The sequence below is a fragment of the Athene noctua genome, chromosome 1, assembly GCF_965140245.1.
Source record: "Athene noctua chromosome 1, bAthNoc1.hap1.1, whole genome shotgun sequence".
NCBI classification, from domain to species: Eukaryota; Metazoa; Chordata; class Aves; order Strigiformes; family Strigidae; genus Athene; species Athene noctua.
Window position 1 is genome coordinate 186,119,584 of NC_134037.1, and position 22,263 is coordinate 186,141,846.

General features: G+C 35.5%; 1 protein-coding gene across 6 annotated transcripts in view; it reads left to right on the forward strand.

Annotated features, from left to right (window-relative positions):
• NLGN4X (neuroligin 4 X-linked) overlaps positions 1 to 22,263 on the forward strand; it is a 195,968-nt gene that overhangs the window by 26,256 nt on the left and 147,449 nt on the right. For 3 of the 6 annotated variants that reach the window (XM_074907646.1, XM_074907618.1, XM_074907656.1), the window contains exon 2: positions 5,357 to 5,437. The gene's annotated coding sequence lies outside the window, so the exon portion shown is untranslated. Of the gene's footprint in view, positions 1 to 3,422; positions 3,585 to 5,356; positions 5,451 to 22,263 lie in introns of all 6 variants that reach the window. The other 3 variants (XM_074907625.1, XM_074907633.1, XM_074907639.1) reach the window with 2 other exon arrangements.

Below are 22,263 nucleotides of genomic sequence, written 5' to 3' on the forward strand. Positions count from 1 at the left end.
CTCTCCCCTTCTCTTTGACCTTAGACTTAGCCTGTCTTCTATCCTTCGTTTTTACTATGTCTTATTCTACATGCTTTCTTGGCATAGGCTTTCTGGTCTGGAGTTCCCTAAGGGGATTTATCGTTCCATTTACCATTCAGAATTTCTTAATACGGCAAATCACTGTCTTCTGCATCATCAGCATTTCTCTTGCATGTGTTGCTGTTTTGGGCTCAGACTTCATGAGTTTAATTGTGTCTGACTTCTTAGAGCAGTTTGCAAATTCTTCAGATTTGTTTTGTTTTGTTTTGATTCAAACTGAGTCTAACATCTTTGTTTCCAGACAGCCTGTTGGAGTTTGGGGTTTTGTTTTGTTTTGTTTTGGGTTTGGATTTTTCCCCTCAGCTTTTTTTTTTTTTTTTTTTTTTCTGGAGCTTTTCTGGTTTTTGACCTGTAGTAATACTGCTTAGGTTTGTTTGGAACCTCACTGTACTCATATAATCTTCCTTTCATCCTTAAGATTTCCATTTGTTGGTGTTGCAAAAATCTTCAAATTTTCTAATGAAATGTTTATTATATGCTATTCAAATATTCATTCTTCTGATGAGGAGTTTTTAGTCTGTCTTATCCACTGTATCACACATGATATCTTTGTTTTGACAGGTAGTTAGTTCATGGTGATTCTGATGTAGCCCACATGAGAAATGAACCTGTATTTTGCCAGTCTCATTAGCAAAGCTTTGTATCTAAATACTTTTGAAGGCAAGAAGATTTTTCAAGAAATATTAGTACTTTTTGGAAAAAAAACTGGGACCTCACGTCACTTGTTCCTAGCTGCCATCGTGTGTTACAGACAGCTTCATTCCTCCTCCCTGGTCTGCATCCTGTGGAGATGACCTCAGCCTTTCCATTTCTGTGCTATCGTTCCTCTGCTGCTGCAGTTGTGCATTTGGTAGCAGCCCATTTTCTCTGAAGAGCAGTCTCTGGCTGTCATTTGTGTTAGGCTGTTCTCCCTGCTTTCTCTGTTCATCTCTGGTCTCTGCTAGGGTTTTTCCTGACCTTGTAAACCTTGCCACAGATTCATACATTCCTATTCTTTCTTTTTCTTGTAGTTTCTCTCTGAACCCAACTACCCATTCTGTGGGGTATTCTAGTTGCTTGTGGCAACTCTGACTTCAGAGGAGTGTCAGTCTCTTTTTCCTGTTTTCTCTGAGTATGCTACCACAAGGGGATCCTTATGGGACAGGCAGGAATCAAGACCAGAGGCACAGGTAGGTTCATAGGTTTAACTAAAGCAGAAAGACATGAGCAGAGAATCATGAGGAAACTTCTATGTCAGATGGAGAAAGAAGCAACACAAGTTCCACCATATCTTTCTGATCTGCTTGAAGATGAGAAATACAACTCTGAATATATTCATTTAGAGGGAGTGTGTGGATGAGAGGCTTACCATCTTCTTCTGGTGTGCTGCTATTGATTAAAGTGGAAAAATTAGTCCCCCAAATCAGAGGGTTTTTTTGTTGGTGAATTCCCTCTCTCTAAGCAGAGAGAGTTACTGCACATTTACCAAAGGACGAGTTACATTTCATTGCCTTTGCATTATTTGATGCTTATATTTGTTTTAAGTAAAGTAAATAAGGTACCGCCACTCATTTCTTAGATACCTGTAAGTCAACATTACCTCAGTTGCTATATGTGAAGAGTGGGTTGTTTATTTTCTTACTTGAAACCCACACTCTTTGACTCATGGAGGTAAATAAGCCTTCTATCATTTGGGATGCTGTTTTTTTCCCAGGCAAAGGAAGCCTGAGGTCAGATTTAGCTCTTTAACTTTCAAATACCTAAATTAGGGAAAAAATTGATTTCATTTGCATATCTCTGAATATTAATCTAGCTGGTCTATGTCCATTTCCTGCTATAAGATCTACCTCTAGCTGGCTTTCCTCTTCAGAACACCCCCTCCTCTCAAACTGTCCAGGAAATAAACAGTTGAAATAGCATCATCTGCTTATCTGATATTCTGACTTCTGGGCTATTGATGATACCATCACAGAACTGCCCAGATGCACTGTTTAGTCAGTGATCTTCTATTTGTAGTTAAAAACATTTGAAAATTTTCATGTCATGACATATGCAATTCTTGAATTTAGCAGTTGGGAGAGTGTACTATTAAAATTTTCAAAAGAAAGAACTTGATACGAAACTGGATCAGTGAGAAGTATGTAAACACTGTAAAAGATATAGATTTAAAGATGTATTTAAAAATGCTAAGATTGCCTTTAAAATGGTACGTTTTCTTAGAGAGACTTCATGAACCTGTTTGCTCAAACTGAATTATATAGTCCAGTCATTGTAATTAATAAAATTGAGCATCAAAGCATAATCAAGTATTTTTAGCCTATATCTGGGTATTGCCAAGAGCTGTCAGAAGTTTTTGCGATGGCTGGAGAGAGTGGGTCATTGCAAAACAAAACTTTTATGAGACAGAGATTTTATTTCTCAGGTAAAGACTGAGATAACTGTGTAAATATAATGATAGAACATCAGTCTTAGTTGCTTGTCACTTGTAAAATCACTGTAAAATCAGAGACTGTTGTGATAATTGTGAGAAATGAGTCAATTAAGCTTAAACTGAATAACATTAAAACTAGGGTCGTTACAGCACTATCAGATTTAAGTTACATATAAGTCTGTGGACTGGTGAGAAAACCTGTTTTAGACTTCAGGAGAATATGATCAGAAGGACTGCCAGACCCCCTTAATGTTTTTATTAAATTGTTATAATTATGAGGAAATCAATTGATGCAAATGTAGAGATAAAATTACACTTTAATAAAGAAAAATGTGTCGATGATGTCTGTGTTTATTTTGTCTTAAAATTTGACTGCTAATCTTTTAACCTGTGTGCCCATGCTTCCTGATACAAAGGAAGTGAAGTATTTGATGCTTCATTTTTTTTTTTAATAATTGCCTATTACAGAGATGAAGCCTGAACATGATCTGTAAATGGACAAGAGAGAACAGTGTTGTTTACTAGAATATATAAAGTCTAAACTATAATCTCATCATATACAATTAAAATCAGTCTGGCAAAGACAATTAGAAGATCTGTGAGGAAAACAGAAGGTGAAAATGATAAACGCATAGGTACAAAGATGAACTTGGAAAACTTAGTTCACAAATAGCACTTTTTTCACTCATTTTTATGCTTTAAAGCTGGAGACTATTTTGGTGCTATAGAGAGACAGTAAACACAGTCCCTGATGTTTGCAGTAAAGCTGAGGTGAGTTTTGATCTCTCCCTGTAACAGGAATTAATCTATAAAGGCTGCCAAAATAAAGAAATGCAAGTTTTAAATAACTGAGAAGGGAAGCTGTGTTAGCCTTAGCGGATTTTCACTGTCCAGCCATTCCTTAAATACTTCCTTATTTCTTATATCCTAGGTTTAATCACCTACTACTCTTGGAGAATTGGAATGGCTGGCAAAGTCTACGTGAGCAGTGAAATCTGCGGTAAAAGGGCCACTGTCACGTGGAGAGATTTAAGACATTACCATAGCTTGGAATAAAGATTGCCCTAAACTTCAACATCTGATTCCTCAACGGGTGTGTATGAAAAGTTGCAGTGTTGCCAGGCTTTCCCTGCAGCAGGTGTCCAGATGGACACTTTCACAGTTTAGCTAGAGTGTTTCACACGTTCCTTATTCCTAAGAAATTTTGCTTTGCTTCCATATTCCTGAATATTTCATTTTCAGACATGTATTCAGATAGCCATCTGCTGGTATTTATTTCCAATTTATAAAGTTAACCACTGTCTTTACACAGAATTGAGGCCTGTGTTTGCAGCTGTTACAATGAATTGCACTTATAGGGAGTTTGGCTGTAGTGAGTCAAAACACTCACGAGAGTTATTTATTATGATTAAGGTTGCAGAAAATGTCAGCAGCAAGTGTTAAAACCTGATTTAATTTACGCCATTGCTTTTTGTCAAAAGTGAAGTCTAAAATTGGATGTTTTTTTCTTTAAGTTGTATGAAAAAAATTTTTAAAATACCAGGTGGAAACTCAGTGCCATGATCTTTAGGATCTTTATTGCTAAAACCTCATTTCTTAAAATATAGTATAAATACATACACATATGTAGAAAAAATGTGTTTGTGTGTGTGTGTGTGTGTGTATAAATATATTGTTTGTGATGACAGTCCCTACTTTATCAGGTTATCTGGAAGTTATGTCTGTTCCTACTGGTGAATACCATGCAGATGGACCCTGAAAGACGTATAAGTTTGTGGAACATATTTGTCAGTTTATTGCCAAAGTGTTTCATCAGTGTTAATAGGCACTATACTGTGGACAAACGTATAATGTGATTTTTCAGAAATGACAAGTTTGTTTGACGTATTAGCAAGCTAATAGGAATACTTGATGGCCTCACCCTTGCTCCTGTAATTCGTTTTGAAATTATATTTGTCACATGAAGTGCTTCTCTGAGTTGATCAGCTTAATAAAAATAAGAATAAATGATATAAAGTGCCTTGGTACTTTAAGAGACGTAAAGAAAAGAACATACAAGCAATGCATGGATTACCCAGGGAAAATGTGTGCATCTATAAATGCCATTAAATCAACTCTTCTGGCCTTTGAGGGAAGAGAAGTATTTCAGCTAATACACTCTTGGAACCTATACAAATTACCTGAAATAACATTTTTAACACTATTAAGGTTTAAGTTTTAAATTGCAGTGTGTTGAGATAGTCCTGACATAAGAGACTGTTGGTAAATACTGGTATTAGTCTATGTAAATAGTCTATCTAAAATGGATAGACTGTTGGTAGATTGTTTATCCACTGAAATGTCATTTGAAGTAAAAGCAACAGTTTTGAATTACCCATAGGAAAGAACAAATAATAGTCAAAATGGCTTCTAAAAATGTTTGAATACTTATGTTTTAAGATATTTGAATATTTGAATTTTTATATTTTTAGTTGAACATGTATAATATATGTTTACAGAAATATTTTAAACCCAAGGGGTTTACGGTGATTTTTTTCTTCTTTTATTTTGAAGTACTTGCCTCAGCTTTTTCCCCAAAATGTATACTTTTGTGGTATATAGGTTTAAAGACAGTTCTATTTTTGTAGCAGTGATCAATCTGCAAAGAAAAAATATTGCTAACAATTTTTATGACAGAAGTCAATACACTATGATCAATGTATTTATTCTCTGGGTATCAATATTATATTTCTTCTTTGTTTAGGTCTTTAAAAAGAGCATTACAGGTGATAAAATAAGTAACTTTTTTTGTCACCATTTGTAATTCATAAGCATGCATTTATTTGCTTCATTTACTGAAGAGCACTATATATTTCCTCCTAACAGGAAAAACTGCTGTAACTAAAATGACATCATGCTGCCTCCTATGGGGGAATTCTGAAGCCTTCTTAAAAATACGACACAGCGGTAAGTACTAAAGGTATGTTCAGAACAATTCTATTTTCTGTAAACCTATATGTAATAGAAATGAGAGCAGGTCTCTGTTCCTGGTGTTCTTAAATGTGTTTGAAATACATCCAGTTAAAATGCTTGTTTGCCAGTGTCCATACAATGAGACATGGAATACAATCCATTCTAAATGTTAGTGCTGTTTATGTGCTTATTCATGATAATAATGAATTTTTATTATTTTTCAGTTCTGTAAATATTGACTGATACCAGTAAATTTGTAGTTAAAAGACATGGGATTAAACCTGGCTACTGTGACACTGCTACTCATTGAGGTTTGGGGTTTCCAGGCCACACTGTACCAGATAGAGCTGACAATCTGCAGTTTCTGAAACAAGGTTGGGTTCCAAAGTTCTTATGGGTTTGTATAAATAAAGGGGCTTAGTTGCTGTTTCATTTTGTTACCATAAAGATGTAACTTTTCCTCTAATTTTATTAGCAAAATGCGAGATAATATACTTTAATATATACTGTATACACAGACACACACATAGATATCATATATGTATATTTGTGTGTATATATATACACACATATATAAACATGCTTATATCAGTATGAAATATGTGACAACAGTTTAGTTTAGAAATCTATGCATAGAATATAGCTCATTTATAAAACACCTAGGATTAATCTAATTGCCATTCTTTCATGCTGTGCCTGACACAGTGATTAATGAAAAAGGAAAGACATGTACAAATGACCAGAAAAGTTTCTTTGATGCATAGTTCTTCCTTCTTGCTTTTTGTGATCTATGAACTTTGGACCAGATGGGACTTCTGTAATCATTGTGCTAGCTGCAGTACAATGATGTTTCAATTCAGTGTTATCATTTGGTCCTAAATTCAAGGAGAAGGAATAGTAATATATCTGATGTGATAATAAAGTTGTGAATAAGCAATAATTCAAAGTATGACAGGTTAGTTATGAGATCCGAGGGTACCATTATGTGAAGTGTAAAAATCAGACAAAGAAAATAACAGCTTTGAAAACTCCTGTGATTTTTGCATCACTGAACCATGTTTATTCCAATTTGTAGCAATTTAAATGTGATTGAATAAAAAACACTTTATGAACAGGAGCCTGTTTAATAGTTTAGTATCCATGCAGATCATGATCATAGCTGAACTCTTACTGGTTGCTGTAGTGAATATTACACATATGAATACTGTACATAGGATTCAATTGCTTACTCTCCTCAGAGAAGTCATTACCTTTTTCATTAAAAAGGCAAGTAAATGATACAAGGAATACAAGACTGATAATAGAAAGAATACAAAGCTGAAGTCAAAGTCAAAATAATCACTTAATTTCGTTGGAACTAACAATTTGTGGTAGCTTTACATTGTCTTTCATTAGAATTATCTACAGCCATGTTCCAAGAAGGGGGAGAAGGTCTCATCTGAAGACCTATCATGGTACACTGAGATAAACCACAGAGTCTGGGGATAGGAGTCTGAGGGGGAAACAGAGGGATGGTGTGATTTATTTTTTACTTTTTTCTCAGCATTTTGTTTGTTTTTCTTCCTAATGCACAGAGGGAAGGTCAGGGAGAATGAGAAGAAAGGGAAGCAAATAACGTTAAAACAGAAGAGTGAGACAGAGTATATTGATGCCTGGCTTTTAACTCCCACTGCAAGTTAGTGGGCATCAGAAGCTAGTTGTGCCTTTTGAAAACTCCCTTGTTCATGTGAAGTGATAATTAGACTACACATAAAAAACCCAGGAGCGTAGAAAATGAAGTTGTAGATCTGCATCAAATTTACTTCAGCTTCTCTGCTTACTAATTTTCTGAAGTATATGCAGCCACAAACATGTATGTTGAACTGCCAGCCCCAAGGTACTTTAAAAATACACAACAGAAATATGGCAATATATGTTATAGAATTGTAAAATTTGCCTAGAACATTTTTATATTCTTGGAGAAGTTTTTCAAAAGGTAAATTGAAATGGATCTGAAGGTTTTCAGGAACATGTACAACCCAAGCCAAACTAACTTTGAAGATGTATTTGCAGCAGGCAATAGTGACCTATTTGGATGAACAGAAAAACTGAGAGTGGTGTGTATAATTATCAGTGTTGGTTCAAAATATTAATACGGTAGCTCAGGCAGATTGCAACTGCGTTTTGCTGTATTATACTCCTATATTTAAGAGAAAAGCAGAAAGAAATCCGCACACCTTGATCATGTTTACTTTTTGCTTGCTATGATTCTTGTCCAGAATTCCAGCTACAATTCTTCAACATACACCAATGATCTTTTTCAAGAGAAAACTGCAATTTATGTTTATGATATGCAAAAAGTGCTTGCTGGCAATGCACAATATAGTAATAAAAATGAAAGCAAACAAATGACCCATGCTTTGTCCTCGGATTTTGATCTTGCATTACAGGTGTAAGCTAATTTAAATGGTGCAATTTTGTTCTAAAATCCCAACCTGACAGCTGAATGTGCAGATGGAGCCCTGTGGTAGTCCATGGGGTGCTGTGTAGTTTCTTTGATGTAGCCACATACTGTCAGATTCTTGATCATGTTCTCAGACTCTGATCAAGCCTTCTGTCTTGTATCATTCATGATAACGAATGTGAAGGAATAATAAACCCTTCATATTAGAAGGCAGGAATAAATTGTTCCAGCTCTAGTCTTAGGAGCTTCAGGAAATGGAATAGCTCTTAATTCACTGAGGAAAATCAGGGCACAATGTAACTCATTCTTTTAGAGCTGTCAGCTCTCCTCAGCCTACTTTTCAGCTCTCAGGATTCAGTGTTGTTGATCAGAATCTTTGCTTTGCCTCGTCTTGTTAGGGTTTATAGCTATAAATGGAAGTGCGCTCAGCTGAGCAGTCCAACCTCTGGTTAAGCCATGCCTTCAACTCTTTTTTCTAGTTTTCTTTTTGGGTTCTCAGTCTATCTTGCACTCTTCGATGGAGCAAAATACTCGCCACATTTCTTCTGCCTTTGTAAAGTATTAGCATAATTTTAGCATGGAAATCCATCAATTAAGTAGGCTTCTAAGACCAGTACTATGATACAGAGGCTGTGCTGATGTTGTGCATAGTGTACACTCTTCCCACCAATTCTCTTCATTTTTAAACAGAAAGAAGGAAATAACTCCTTCTATAAAGGATTCTTGCTTCTATAAAGATAGAAGGTGTGTTTTCCATACTGAAACATAGTTCATAAGCAGAAACTACTAATGAAGTTATCAGCTGAACATCCCAGAACTGATGGTCTGTCAATGAATTGAGGCTGATACTCGATATTTCAGTATGTTTCCAAATTGGAAACTGCATTTTCAAGAAATTCATGTAGTGTAAATTGAGTTGATCACCTGCTGGCTGGGAATTTAACCAGTCTGTCTAGATATTGTTGCTGGATGTTCCATATCTTTCTATGCATCTATGAATTTGTGCCCAGGGAGAGTATTCTGAAATACTCAGTTGACTCAGCTGATCTAGAAAAAATAAATTAAGTTGCATCAGCTGCTTTGCTCTGTGATGTTACTGGTAAATCTAACTTTAGCAAATGCATCACATCACTGATACTGTGGTATGTTTGCCCTTAAAGATAGAGACCTATGAATACTGGAATCAAAATATTCAGATTCTTTAATGAATATAAAAGATTCCTAACTTCCATTTGAATTAGAAGTGATGTATCCATTCTTTATTGCAAAATTTAGTTATGTGTTTTAGTATGACTGACGTAAAATGCAGGTAAACTCTGATGATCTCTATCAATATGTGCATTTCTGAAGAACCCAAGTGAGAAATGAAAATATGTAGCATTTGAAAATATTGTTCAAATTTGAAGAACAAACACCCAAGCTTCTGAGATTGTTAAATTTACCTTCAGATGGCAATGTAAATGAATAATTTTAACACTTTTACCTAAAAACCTGAAAGTTTTTCAGACATAGTTTAACAGGTTTTTAGTGTGGGTTTTTTTGTTGTTAAAACTACAATTGCAGTGGTGAAGTTAATTGGAAAATACAAGTATGAGTCATAATTGTCTGAAATCTTTAAGAAGCATAAACTATTCTTAGTTAAGTAACAATTCCATAAATACAATTGATTTTGCAGAAAATTAATTTGAACATTACATTACATAATGCATTGTACAACAGTAATGAAGAATGTTGAAACTGTAATGTTTTGTAGACTGGATGGCTGACAGGACTGAATCTTGAGTAAGCAAGTGAAAGCGAAATAGAAAATAATTGCACTGTGTTTTACATAGGCAGCTTATTTGATTGATTAGAGGTGTTTTTAAAAGTTGAGTCATGTACAGTTCAAAAAAAATGGAGTGCAAATTTTATTACTATATGGAATGCTTGAACTTGAAAATGTTTTATCACTGTGACATAATTTAAATCTACTGTACTGAACATGTAGCGTGTTATATCAATTTCTACAGGGAACTTATAACTCTTAAAAAAAAAAAGTTCAAAAAACTTCAGTGTTGGTTTTTTCTAAGAACAACAGTAAAGCTTTTAACATAAGGTTCCAGTGTAAATGTATTACATGTAAGCAGTTGTCCTCATCCCGTCAGGGTTCAAAACACACTGCATCTTCATTATTAACCACAAGACTGTGATATATTATGTTTGTTTTGTTTGGACAACTCAGTATTGTGGCAAGGGAAGACCATCTATGCCTTTTACAAAATATACCTTTACCTTCCCAGTAGACATTCAGCAGCTATCTTCCTCTGTATTTATAGAAAAGAATAGCTCTGTGTAACAGCAAAATCTTGTATCCTCCTGGAGTACCCATGACTGACTTTGAGCTCTGCACACTGCAGCTTAAGTTGCTTTTAGAAACAACTGACAGAGGATGATCTCTGGGATCATCAACTCCAGTTTCTAAAAGAGGAGACAACTGTATCATGTAATCCTTTTTGTACAGGTTATGATGTAGGTTATGAAACCAAGGGTTATGTTGGTTACTTATGGAAACCAGTAACACGTAGTGTCCCCCAAGGGTCCACACTGGGATAATACTATTAAATATCTTAATCAGTGACATAGTGTGGATGAGTATACCCTCAGCAAGTCTGTGGATGAAACAAAAATGAGTGGTACTATTGATTCATATGAGGTAAGGGATGCCATCCAGAGGGACCTTGACAGGCTTGAGAAGTGGGTCCATGAGAACCTCATGAGGTTCAACAAGGCCAAGTGAAAGGTCCTGCACATGGGTCAGGTCAATGCCGTACAGGCTGGGTGATGAATGTATTGAGAGCGTCCTTTCATAGAAGGACTTGTGGGTACTGGTGGATGAAAAACTGATTATGCTCCCAGAAAGCAAACCATATCCCAGGCTGCATAAAAAGAAGCGTGTCCTGCAGGTTGAGGGATGTGGTTCTCCCTCACTACTCCACTCTTGTAAGACCCAACCTGGAGTACTGCATTCAGCTCTGGGGCCTCCAACATAAGGAGGACATGGACCTGCTCAAGCAAATCCAGAGGAGGCCATGAAGATGATCAGGGGGCTGGAGCACCTGCCCTGTAAGGAAAGGCTGAGAGAGTTGGGGTTGTTCAGTCTAGAGAAGACAAGGCTCCACAGAGACCTTACTGTACCCCTTCAATATATAAAGGAGGCTTATAAGAAATGTGGAGAGAGGCTTTTTATCAGGGCATGTAGTGACAGGGCAAGGGGCAATGATTTTAAACTGAAAGAGGGTAGATTTAGATTAGATATAAGGAATAAATTCTTTACTGTGAGTGTGGAGAGGCACTGGAACTGGTTGCCCAGAGAAGTTGTGGATGCCCCATAACTGGATGTGTTCCAGGCCAGGTTGGATGGGGCTTTGAGCGACCTGCTCTAGTGGAAGGTGTCCCTGCCCATGTCAGGGGGGTTGGAACTAGATGATCTTTAAGGTCCTTTCCAACCCAAACTATTCTGTGATTCTGTGATTTGTCAGTTGAATATCACACAGTGATTATGCGTGCTTATAAAACATGCAAGAGTATTAAAGTAAATGGCCTAGGACATACATAGCTGATTAGGTTTAACACACATATAGCACTAGCACTATAGGCAGCTCAGCATCAGAACTGCAATTTGGGGATATAATAGTTGTAAAATCAGTAATGATAGAATTGCAATGTTATTTTTTTCCTGAATTTTTAAAAATTATATAAAGCTGAAACATATTTGAAGAGTGCTTTCATTGTGGGTATTTTCAGCTAATTTCATGGATGTGTGTGCTAGCCATGTTGCAAGGTTGTTCATCAAACAACAAATCAGGTGAATTAAGGGATCTGGTTCTTTGAAAGAGATTTGGGTTCTTAAAAGCAGGCTTCTAACACAGTTTTAGGAGTAAAACTTCCAGAACCACTCCAGACAGCGTGGATATCCCGTAAGTTCTATTATATGTCATACCTGCTAGCTCTACATAGAAGAGTTTCATACTCAGATTTATGCACCTATATTGCCACGTTCTGGATATGTTTCTATATTGCATTGACTAAAATTTCTAGATCCCTACTGATTTGCTAGACACCTAGCTCACAGGTAGACTATTTAGCAAGAAAAATAGGTGTTTACTGTCTAGAACTGAAAGTTGCCCCTAGTTTTTGATATGAGGACAACATGAGTGAGATCCTGGACATCTGGGCAAGTACAGACACATATTTTTGGTGTCTAGGGAAAAAGTGTGGTTTCAGTTAGCTTTTCAGGTGCTTAGAATATTTACTGGGATTTTGAGCGTTATATCTAAAAGTTTGCCTGGAAATTACTATGACACTGGACCTCAGAGAGCATTAGAATGCAAAAGATAGGGTGTCTGTGAGTTTATGCACTTCTGAGGGTGACTAGTAAGTCATGTGCAGACTATTTGTATACCATTATGAGTAGAACTATTGTGTTCGATACCCAGGATTTTTTGGATTTTACCTCATCCCTCTGGAAGTGCATCTCATGGGAAACAGAGGACTGAAGAGGTCTTCAGAGATCTTCTTAGTCTTCTAGGTGAAGTGAATGCTGGCAAAATGAGACACAGTTGTTCCATACTGGTAGGAATGAATTTGGGTACACTGGTGTTGCAGAGAAGGCTGAAGGGGAGCAAAATAGTCTGGGTCTCATTTTTGAGAAGCTGATTGAGTACTTCATTTGATTAAGTATCTTTAAAAATCCTAGTGTTTCATATCTTGGGGGGACAATGTAGCATAGTGTCCAAAGGAAGGACAAAGAAGCTAATGAAGGATCTAGAGCACAACTCTTAAGAGGAGTGGCTGAGGGAACTTGGGTTGTTTAGCCTGGAGAAATGGAGGCTCAGGGGAGACCTTATCACTCTACAACTACCTGAAAGGAGGCTGTGGCAAAGTGGGTGTTAGGTTTATGGTTGGATTTGATCATCTTAAAGGCCTTTTCCAACCAAAATGATTCTATGATTCTGTAGTTCCTTAATGATGAAAAATACTGATTTATTTCTATTCTGTGCCAAATGCAAGTAATCCACCACAATTATGCTAATCACTGCCCTGAAAACAAATTGATACAGCTGTTGAGTGAGTAGGGAAGATGATGGCATATTTCTTTCTTTTTCAAAAGAAAAAACATAAAATGCTTTTGACAGCAGGAAGCCAAACTGCTTGTAGAAATGGCTTAGAACTGAATTATTTGATTCTGAAGGTAAATGTGTTTGTATATGTGAATATAAAATACATTTAGCTTTAATTGCATGCCAATTTAGTCCCAGGTATCTAGTAGTGTACACTTTAGAGCAGTATTTTGTTTTGATTTTCTATAGATGTGCAAAAATTACATAGATACAGCATTTTTCTATTGAATCTTAAGTATGGAAGCCGAAAGTATCTAACATACTCTTTCTACAACGTTCATCATGAAAAAAAACAGTTTCTTTCATATATACCGCTTTGCATTCCATTCTTCTTTCCCAAGAAAAAAGCCAAAGAAAGGGAACACAACACAAATATGGTAATATCATTATCCATTACTTGAAATAAAATTGGAATTATGTGTGTGTAGGTGAAACTACTCAGGTCAAGTAAAATTCCGATTCTGTCTGTTTTCCAGCGTTATATTCTCTAGTTCTGAACAGATATGAACTATACTATTCTATTTTTCACCTGGTTGCCGCTGCATTGATAGTGATGGAGATTTGCCCATCTGCACTCACAGCTTGAACGTGGATTTAAAGCTTACACAGCTATTCACAGAATGTTAGCAAAACCAGCTTAAATTTTATGTTTTAATGTGACTTTAGCAAATAACTGACAAAATTTGATGCTTGGTTAAAAACCTGCATTTTTGTTGGTGTTAGAAACTAATAATCTGCAACCAATTATCTATTAAAATTTTATTTTGGCTCTCCACAGTGGAAACAAAGCTCTTTTATCTGGAACTAAATCATCTAATTCTAATGTAGTTTGCAGTCAGTGGAGTTAATTGTACTGAAAAATTATGTTCTTCTATCATATGAGGCTTCATGCTTTGCTTTAAAGGTACGTAGGTGATATTTCCTATGCTATGTCATATCACTGTGACTATTATGGGTACACATATGTCATTAATTTGCTTCATAAAGATGAGATGCAAATCCTTGAAAATTATCTATGAGCAATCTGTTACACTGAGTTGCAGTCTACTATTACTTAAATAATGTTACCAAAATAGGATGTTAAACAGAAGGACATGTATTTGGACTGCTCATAGAAAGCCTTTAAGATTAGTATCTTTTGCATAGTGCAAGAGTCCTTGCAAAGACCCTAACTTTGTCTTAATTACAAAATATTACTAAAGTAATAATCTGAATTCCATTCTTTCATTGTAATAATTTTTAATAATGTTTTTCAGTGTTAAATACACAAAGCTTTGCGTAAAGCTCTAAAAACGAACTCTTTTTCCATTTTTCATGCATCTCAAAAAAAAATACACTGACACGTTGAATAACCTAAAATGTAAATAAATTAAAAAAAAAAAAAAGATTGAATTAGCTCCCACATATAACACATTAGTAGGCAAATGAAGCACACCTACTTTGTAATGAGTGGTATAACAGAAAAAACCTTCTATTATAGCTCATTTCCAATTAAAGTTATCAATTAACTGTGTAGAAAACCAGTTGCACCGTGTTTGTAGATTATTAATTCAAGGAATAAAGAAGAGGGGGGGGGGGGATTTAAGCAAAAGTTATCTCCATGTCCATGTTTGCTTTTCTGAACCTCATCTGAGTGCTATCTAAATTCATGTAATAGCATTCCTGTCCTTTTACACTGGGTTGCTTTTTGCAAGGTGAGTGCATGCACATCATTGCCAAAATTCTTTGGGGAAGTTATCTGTACATATGAAACTCATGGTATTCTGATCCAGGTACTTTGGTTCTGTTGATTTTAGAGAATTAAAAAAAAAAAACCCAAAACCAGACCAAACCTCAAATTCAAGACTTTTGACAGTATTGTCAAGATCTATTAGGATAATTATTAAAATTGGGAAACCTATAACTATAACAAAACTTCTGAAGAAATAGTTCTATTCTGCAGTGCATGTTAATTAAAAATCACATCACAGCGTAAACTGATCACTGATCACATTAAACTACTTCTAATGTAGCTATAATTCAGTTTTTAAAAGATTTGTTTAAAATTTCTATGTCATTTTGCTTTGAATTTTATGCTAACCTCAGAGGATTATAATTATTTTACTTCTGATTTAAATGATAGTTTATTGGCTTGTTTCAATGACGTTTTATTTTAAGAAATATCTGAATTCTTGTAAAATAACATGTATTCAGAACATCGATTGGAAGTCTATTGTTTGTTGGCAAAAATATTCATGTGAATATTGTTTCTAGTGATTATGATATGCCAGTTGTGAGTGGAAAAAACTCTTTATTGCATATCTTTTCAGTATATTACCTTTGAAAGAAAACACTTTATCTGGTTAACGGTGTTAAATACTGATTTTTTTTTTTTTTTTTTTTTTTTTTTTTTGTCTGAACATCAGGAAATACTTTTTTATTGTGAGGGTGACTGAACACTGGGACGCATTGTCCAGAGATGTTGTGGAACCTCTCTCCTTGGAAATACTCAAAAGCTGTCTAGGCATTGTCATGGGCAACAATCTTTAGGTGCCCCTGCTGGAGCAGCAAGCTTGGATGGGATGACCTCCAGAGGTCCCTTTCAACTTCAACCAATCCATGAACCTGTAATTTTCATTTAAAAGATAATCAATTTTTCTTCCCATGGATTTAAAATAACAGTATGTCCCTTTCACTTTCGTTATCTGGAAATATCAAAAATGAGGGAAAAGCAAACAAACAAAAAGTTGTATTACAAGTTTGTATAATGATGATCAGTCCCTTGAAAAGTTGGGGAATGGATAATAAGAGACTGAGAGCCTCTACTGTTACTATGATTCTCTTTACAGGAAGGTGGTTGCAAGAAATATACTTTATTTGGCCAAATGAAATGGAAGTAAATATTTTAAAGGCTAGAGAAATAATTTTTATTTCAGATTTTTTATTAAGTATTAGTGAAATACAACTGATTGAGTTCAATAGTGTGAGGCTACAATACAAAGTTCAATCAATGGCAGAACTATAATCTGTTTTCTATACACTTAGAAACCATCACAACTGAAAACAAAAGTATAAACAGTGAGGTAGTAAGTTACATAAGAATACAAGAAATTCAGATACACTATTTTCAGCATAAACTATAAATTAATTTGAAAGTATAATTCATTGAAGAACATATATCTGAAAGACAAAGCTTTGGTGATAGCATGGAAACTAAGTTAACTGAGTTAATTAATTTACAAAGGAAGAGCTTTCAACAGATGAGGTTGACAAAGAAAATGAATGTATTAGAATTTCCACTATGGAAACTGGAGTTGGGACAGAGCAATCACAGCAGTAACATTAAAAGATCACTGTCTTGGCAGCCTCATTGTCTTTAAGAGTGTTGACATTTCAGTGACTTTAAATATTAGCATAGTATTAGTACAGCAGGGTTCTGAGCTTGTTAACTTTTAAATATTACCACAGTATGTTATGAGTTAATTTTTTTTTTTAAAAAAGTTAGAGTTATACAAGCTTTTGTGCTTCTTATGATGTTCTGGACTGAAGCATCAACCTTTTTTCTTTTTTTTTTCCCAAATGACCTGTAGTTAAAAACAAATTGGGGTTCACACGATGCAGAGGGTGAGGGTTTTTTTGTGAAAAATTATCTTATGGAGAATTTAATTTAAATCCTTAGCTAAACAGTTTTTACCTATGTTTTTTTATGGTTTTGTATTTGAACTGTAGAGGCAGGAAATCAGCAAAATCAGAAAAAATGAAGTAACTCAGAGTTTCTGGTAGTGCAAACCTATTTGTTTGCAATATGAAATATGTAATCAATACTGTCAGAAGATGACAACAACATACAGTTTTTAGTGTTAGCAGTGTAGATCTGATGTCTAGAAATACAACTATCTTGGTGCAAGACTTTAGGAAAGATAATTGTTACAAATATGCTGAAACTGTTAATAAGATTTCAATATGCCAGGAAATCAGAGCCAGAGAAATAATGACTCAGGACTCCTGGATGGTTATCTTCCATGCATATGAGAAACAATATTAAATTTCGAAAAGAAAATGTTTAGCAACTTGCCAAGGTGATAGTTATCAGGGCAGACTTCAATGATAGTAGCAGCTGTCTAAACAAATGCAAAAAGGATGTTTGATTTTCTTCTAGGAATCAGTAAAAATACTGCTGATAAAACATGTGTGAACTTTCCCATCACTTCAAAAATAAATAATTATATATGGCAGCAAGCAAGACCTTTAGATGATGAATCTTCCTCTCTCATGCCAAATAAGGCATTATGGAAGGAATTAATTTGAACAATAAAAGTGTAAGTAAGTCAGATCAAACAGGAATTACTGACATACTTCCAATATGAGGTAGAATAATCTTTTCCTCTGTCAAAGTGATTTTAATTGACTGCCTTGACCTCCTTCTGTTCTGTTAATTGACTGCATTAGTTTGTGGTAGATATTTTTGGTTGGTATTATGTTTTATCAGTGAGATTTCTAAAGATGATATAATAAAAGCACACAGGAAGCTGTAACTCCTGCCATGTGACAAGGTGGGGTTTTTTTCAATCCTGACCTAAATCAGTTGACTGAGGTCAGGAAAAAATAGATCTGTTCTTCCTAGTTAACTTGGCAGCTGCAAATTGTCTCCTGTTCTATTTTTTTCTGCAATACCATCCCATATGGATATGAGAAAAGAAAAAAAAAAAAAGGGGGGAAAACCCCTAGAAATCCTTCAAAATAAATTAAATAAATTCCCTTTACAAAATAAAAATCAATTTGACATTGATTGAATTGACGGGCATATATTTTTCTCTATATATCTTATGTGTAAAGAGATGAAGGGAAGCCAGAAACAAATGATGAGGGAGAATAAAAGATCCGTAGGAAACCATTATGATTTGGAGAAAAGAACAAGCTAGCGGTGTTCAGTCTGTGAGAAAGATTTGAGAATTAGACAGGGGGCCAAGAAGACCATGAGCAAAAGAGGAAAAGGATAGAAGATACTTTTGTAAGAGGACACATTTTCAAGCAGGAGAGAACAAGAATAAGACAAGCCTTGGAAATGTAATGGCGCATGTTTCTCTTCAGTATGAAAGGTGCTAGTGTATTTGCTTACCTTCTCCTGTTCTCTTTTTCAACTGTGATCAGAAATTTATACCATGTATGAATCTACTACACTGCAGTTAGTGTGAGTATTGCTGTATGTATGTGTTACATGGTAAAAGAAATATATGAAAAATCATGAAATTAATTTATCTGTTTGCAGTTTTGAAAGTGCCCATGTAGTTTTGAAGTCCTGTGAAAACAGGTAGAGTGTGCTAAATAAATGCAGTAATAATAGTGTTGCATGGGTCCTGTTAGAAAGTCATTCATAAATAGTACACATTGCATCAAACAAGTCATGGGAAATGTGTTTTCTGTCAGTTTGAGAGATAGAAGCCAAATAATCATAAATTTCTGACATAATACTCTTTCTCCACAAACCTATCCAATATATGTTGCTGAAGACTAATGTTAGGTGTAGACAGTGCAAATGGATAAACTTTTTCACTGAGATACAATTTTGCTTTAAGAAAGATACTATACAGCAGAATTTTCAAAATAAAACAATAATATTAATAATAATTAGAGGATAAAAGGAATTGAATGGTAGGCAAGAAAATACATGAAGTTTAGTCTAATATCTGTATACTGAATTTCTTGCTAATGGATGCTGCATCTTCTTTAACCTTCAGCAAAGCTAATGAAAGAACAGACAAAAAGTATTAGAAACTCATAGCAGAATGTGCTCTTCCTGAGTTTAGTCATAAGGACTTGGTTCATGTATGAAGCTAACAGGAAAGTTACAATTTTCTTAACTTTGTGTCTCATGGTTATAGAGATAATTCTGTATATATTGGTAAGAGGTGAAAGAATCATCTTGCTGTACTTCAGCTGTTGGACAGTTATCTGTCTAATCCAGGCTAATGACTTGGGCTTCTTAACCATAATTGTCAGGATGTTTTCATGGTGGTTAACTTCAACTAATATTTAATGTCAGATACCTGTGTTACAGTAGGAAGAATTGCTGCCTGAAATGTATGCTTCAGGTTTAGACAGAATATCTAACTTTTTCACACAAATTTAGTGAGATGAATATGAGCTTTAGTAATGTGTCCAAAGTAGAAGAGGTACCTTTTCATTGTGCTAGGGAAAGATGGAAATTTCCAATTGTGGGAGTGGGAAGAGTAAGCAGGAGAAATGACAATTTCTACATTTGCTGTTGGCTTTCCTTTTCTACATGGATACCAATTCTGCATAACACAAAGCAAATACAATATATTATGTTAGAGTTCTGAAAAGCCTTTGATGCAAGAAAATATAATTAACTAAATGTGAGATGGCGTTGAAGTTATGCAAGTAGGAGAATGATAGGGGCTGTCATGCAGATAATTTTGAGATTTATTTTTTTTTTTTACCTAAGAGAAAAGCATTCACTTAGTAATTTTGAGATTTCTTTTGGCACTGTTAAAAGACCATGAAAGACGATTTGATTTTTATCATTTGGGGAGGGTGAGGTTGGAAACAGAGGACCTTTTTAACTGAATAGAAAATTACATACAAAACATTTGATTTTTATACCCTTTTCTTTTGCCATCCCAGCCTAGCTTGCTTTCTCTTCCTGCTGCGCTTCTTGGCAATAGATAGATAAAGTTGAAAAAATAGTGATTAAGAACCACAACCCAAACCTCAAGTAACTAATATTAAGACATCCTTTTTAAGCTTGTGTGTATGGAATTATTATTTGAACTATATCTTCTTTCTACTTTGTGTAACAATTTTAGAATTTGCATTTCCAAAGGAATAGAATTTCAGGAGTCTGTTTCTTAGGTTTCTATATTTTGTTACTGGATTTTGCTTAATATTTACTCGGCTTTTATTGTTTTACAATTAATCCCAATTTAGCTGTTGTTCTTGTGGTGTATATCACTTCATATTACAGGTTTGTCAATGTATCTGATGTAAGATGACAGCCATACTTCATTAATTTCCTGGAGGAACATAACCTCAATTTTTTCCTCATTTTATAAAAACATACACTACATAAAAGCAGTCAGTAAGCCTTGGATTTCAGGCATCTATCAGTGGGGAGGAAAGGTACGTCTGATTCTGCACATGAGGTAATGTCTCTTAGTAAATAAAATGGTCCAGGTCCTGTTATCTTTCCCCAAGGCCACATAGCATATTACAGCTTGCTTCTTGTTATGGAGACTCTCAAATAAACAAACGACCACCACAAGTTAAAAGTTTATTGTCAAAACAATTAACTAGCCCTCCGCAACTATTCAATAACAGGTTCAAATGTCTGTGAGAGGAAGACAAAACTTCCTCCGGTTTAACAACACCACAAAACACATAACAAAGCACCACTCCTTAGGGTTTAATGACAACCTAAAATGCTCTAACACTTACCTAAGAAGTGAGGGCTCTCAACCTCAAGGACCTGCTCAGGGCAGTGTCCTGATCCAGGTCACCTCAAGGAGTTTCCTTGGGCAGCATTCCAACCCAAGGGGAGAGTCCTTAACTAGAGCATGCTATGCCAGGAGACAAGCTCGAAATCGCATCTCCAGAGTACTCCTTTTATACCCAGGCTAAATCTGATCTGTGGTCAATAGCAGGTCCTATTGGCCAAAGGCACCAACTACTGTGAAGCCCTATTTTCATTGAGCAGGTGCACCTGCTACACATCTCTACAGTAAAAATCTTTCTGAAAAAGAAAAAAGAAAAAATAATAAGAAAAAGAAAAAAAAAAAGATTTGCCTTAATTGTACTGTCTGTTGAGGAGAACCTCTGGCCTGGCCTGTTCCCTAGTCATGCCAGTGCATTGACTGGAAGGTATGAATACTGTGGCAGGACACTGCTGGAGCCCATGCTCTGGCCTTATTTCTGCTCAGACCTAAATTTTAGTGCTTACTGCACTGACCTAAAACCAGACTAAGATCCAGATCCATAATAAGACTCCTGTATAATATTCTGCTTAGCTTTTAGGTGTCCACAGTACATAATATAGTTCACACCTTCCAGTACTTATGTTAACTAGAAAGTTAAGAATTTCAGACTTCATTATGAATTTAGCATAGACGAGACAGTAAGCAGAGTATATGACATGGACTCTCTTCTAAGCAGACTTTTAAGCTCAGTGTTTGGTGGGGAGAGGGGAAGGCAGTAGGCAGCATAGGAACAGTTACCTTGTTAAGATTTTCCTAGGATCTAGTGAGTGATTCTGGTGATCACATACATCATAACATTTTGTGGAGACTTGTCTTGCTGCAACAAGCACCTGTCACTTTGTATTCCTCTTGAATATAAAGGGCTCAAACCAGCATTTAGCAGGAGAAAGCCTACTAAGTTAGGAGGAGAGCAACAGAAGTTGGAGGACATTCTTCCCTTCTGCTGGTGAAGTTGTCCACTTTATAGCAAAGAAAGAAAACTTAAGGGGAAGAGTAAGTTGGAAAAAGTTTGATCATATGATAGGATAGTAAAGATAATCCCCAGTCCCAATTTGTGTTTCATGAAATGATTCTCCTATGAACTGCATAAGGCTTGCTTAAAAGTAAGAATACCTGTCCAGGGGAGTTTCAGCTTTAAGGGACTGCAAAGTTACAGTTTTCTCACAGTCCAAGGGTGAGAATCTCAGAGCAAAAGTCAGTTTAGGATTGACAATGCTGCACACAGTTCTCATAGCCATTGAGACTTATTTGAAATCTAATGTTTGTAACTTGAAAGATGGGAAGTGTGGGGTTAGACTTCTTCAGGTTAATGAGGGTAGTCACTCTCATTTCCAGGATGAGTGCATAATTGTGACATTATCATATGAATGAAGGCAGTATCACCACCTGGTAACCGAACTAAGTAATGCAATGAAAATGTCATGCCTGTGTCTCCTGTGTAATTTAGTTCTAGGAATTTGTATAATAGAGCACCAACTGGGTTTTTTTGGCAATATAATTTATTGGGGGGGCCTTGCATGTTCTGCTGGTTTAAATTGCTTTTCCCACCTGGTTTCTGGTTATTGTAATATTTGTAATGTTTCCTCTTCTTAGACTTGAATGACAACAGGAGGATATCAAATTCTAATCATTAAATAGCCTCAAGAGATCGAATTGCCTACCAGTCAGTCCCTCAGACAGTTTTTTGGTTAGTTCAGACAAGAGTTTTAGTTTCTTCCATCCTTGAGGAGGGCACACACATAGGCT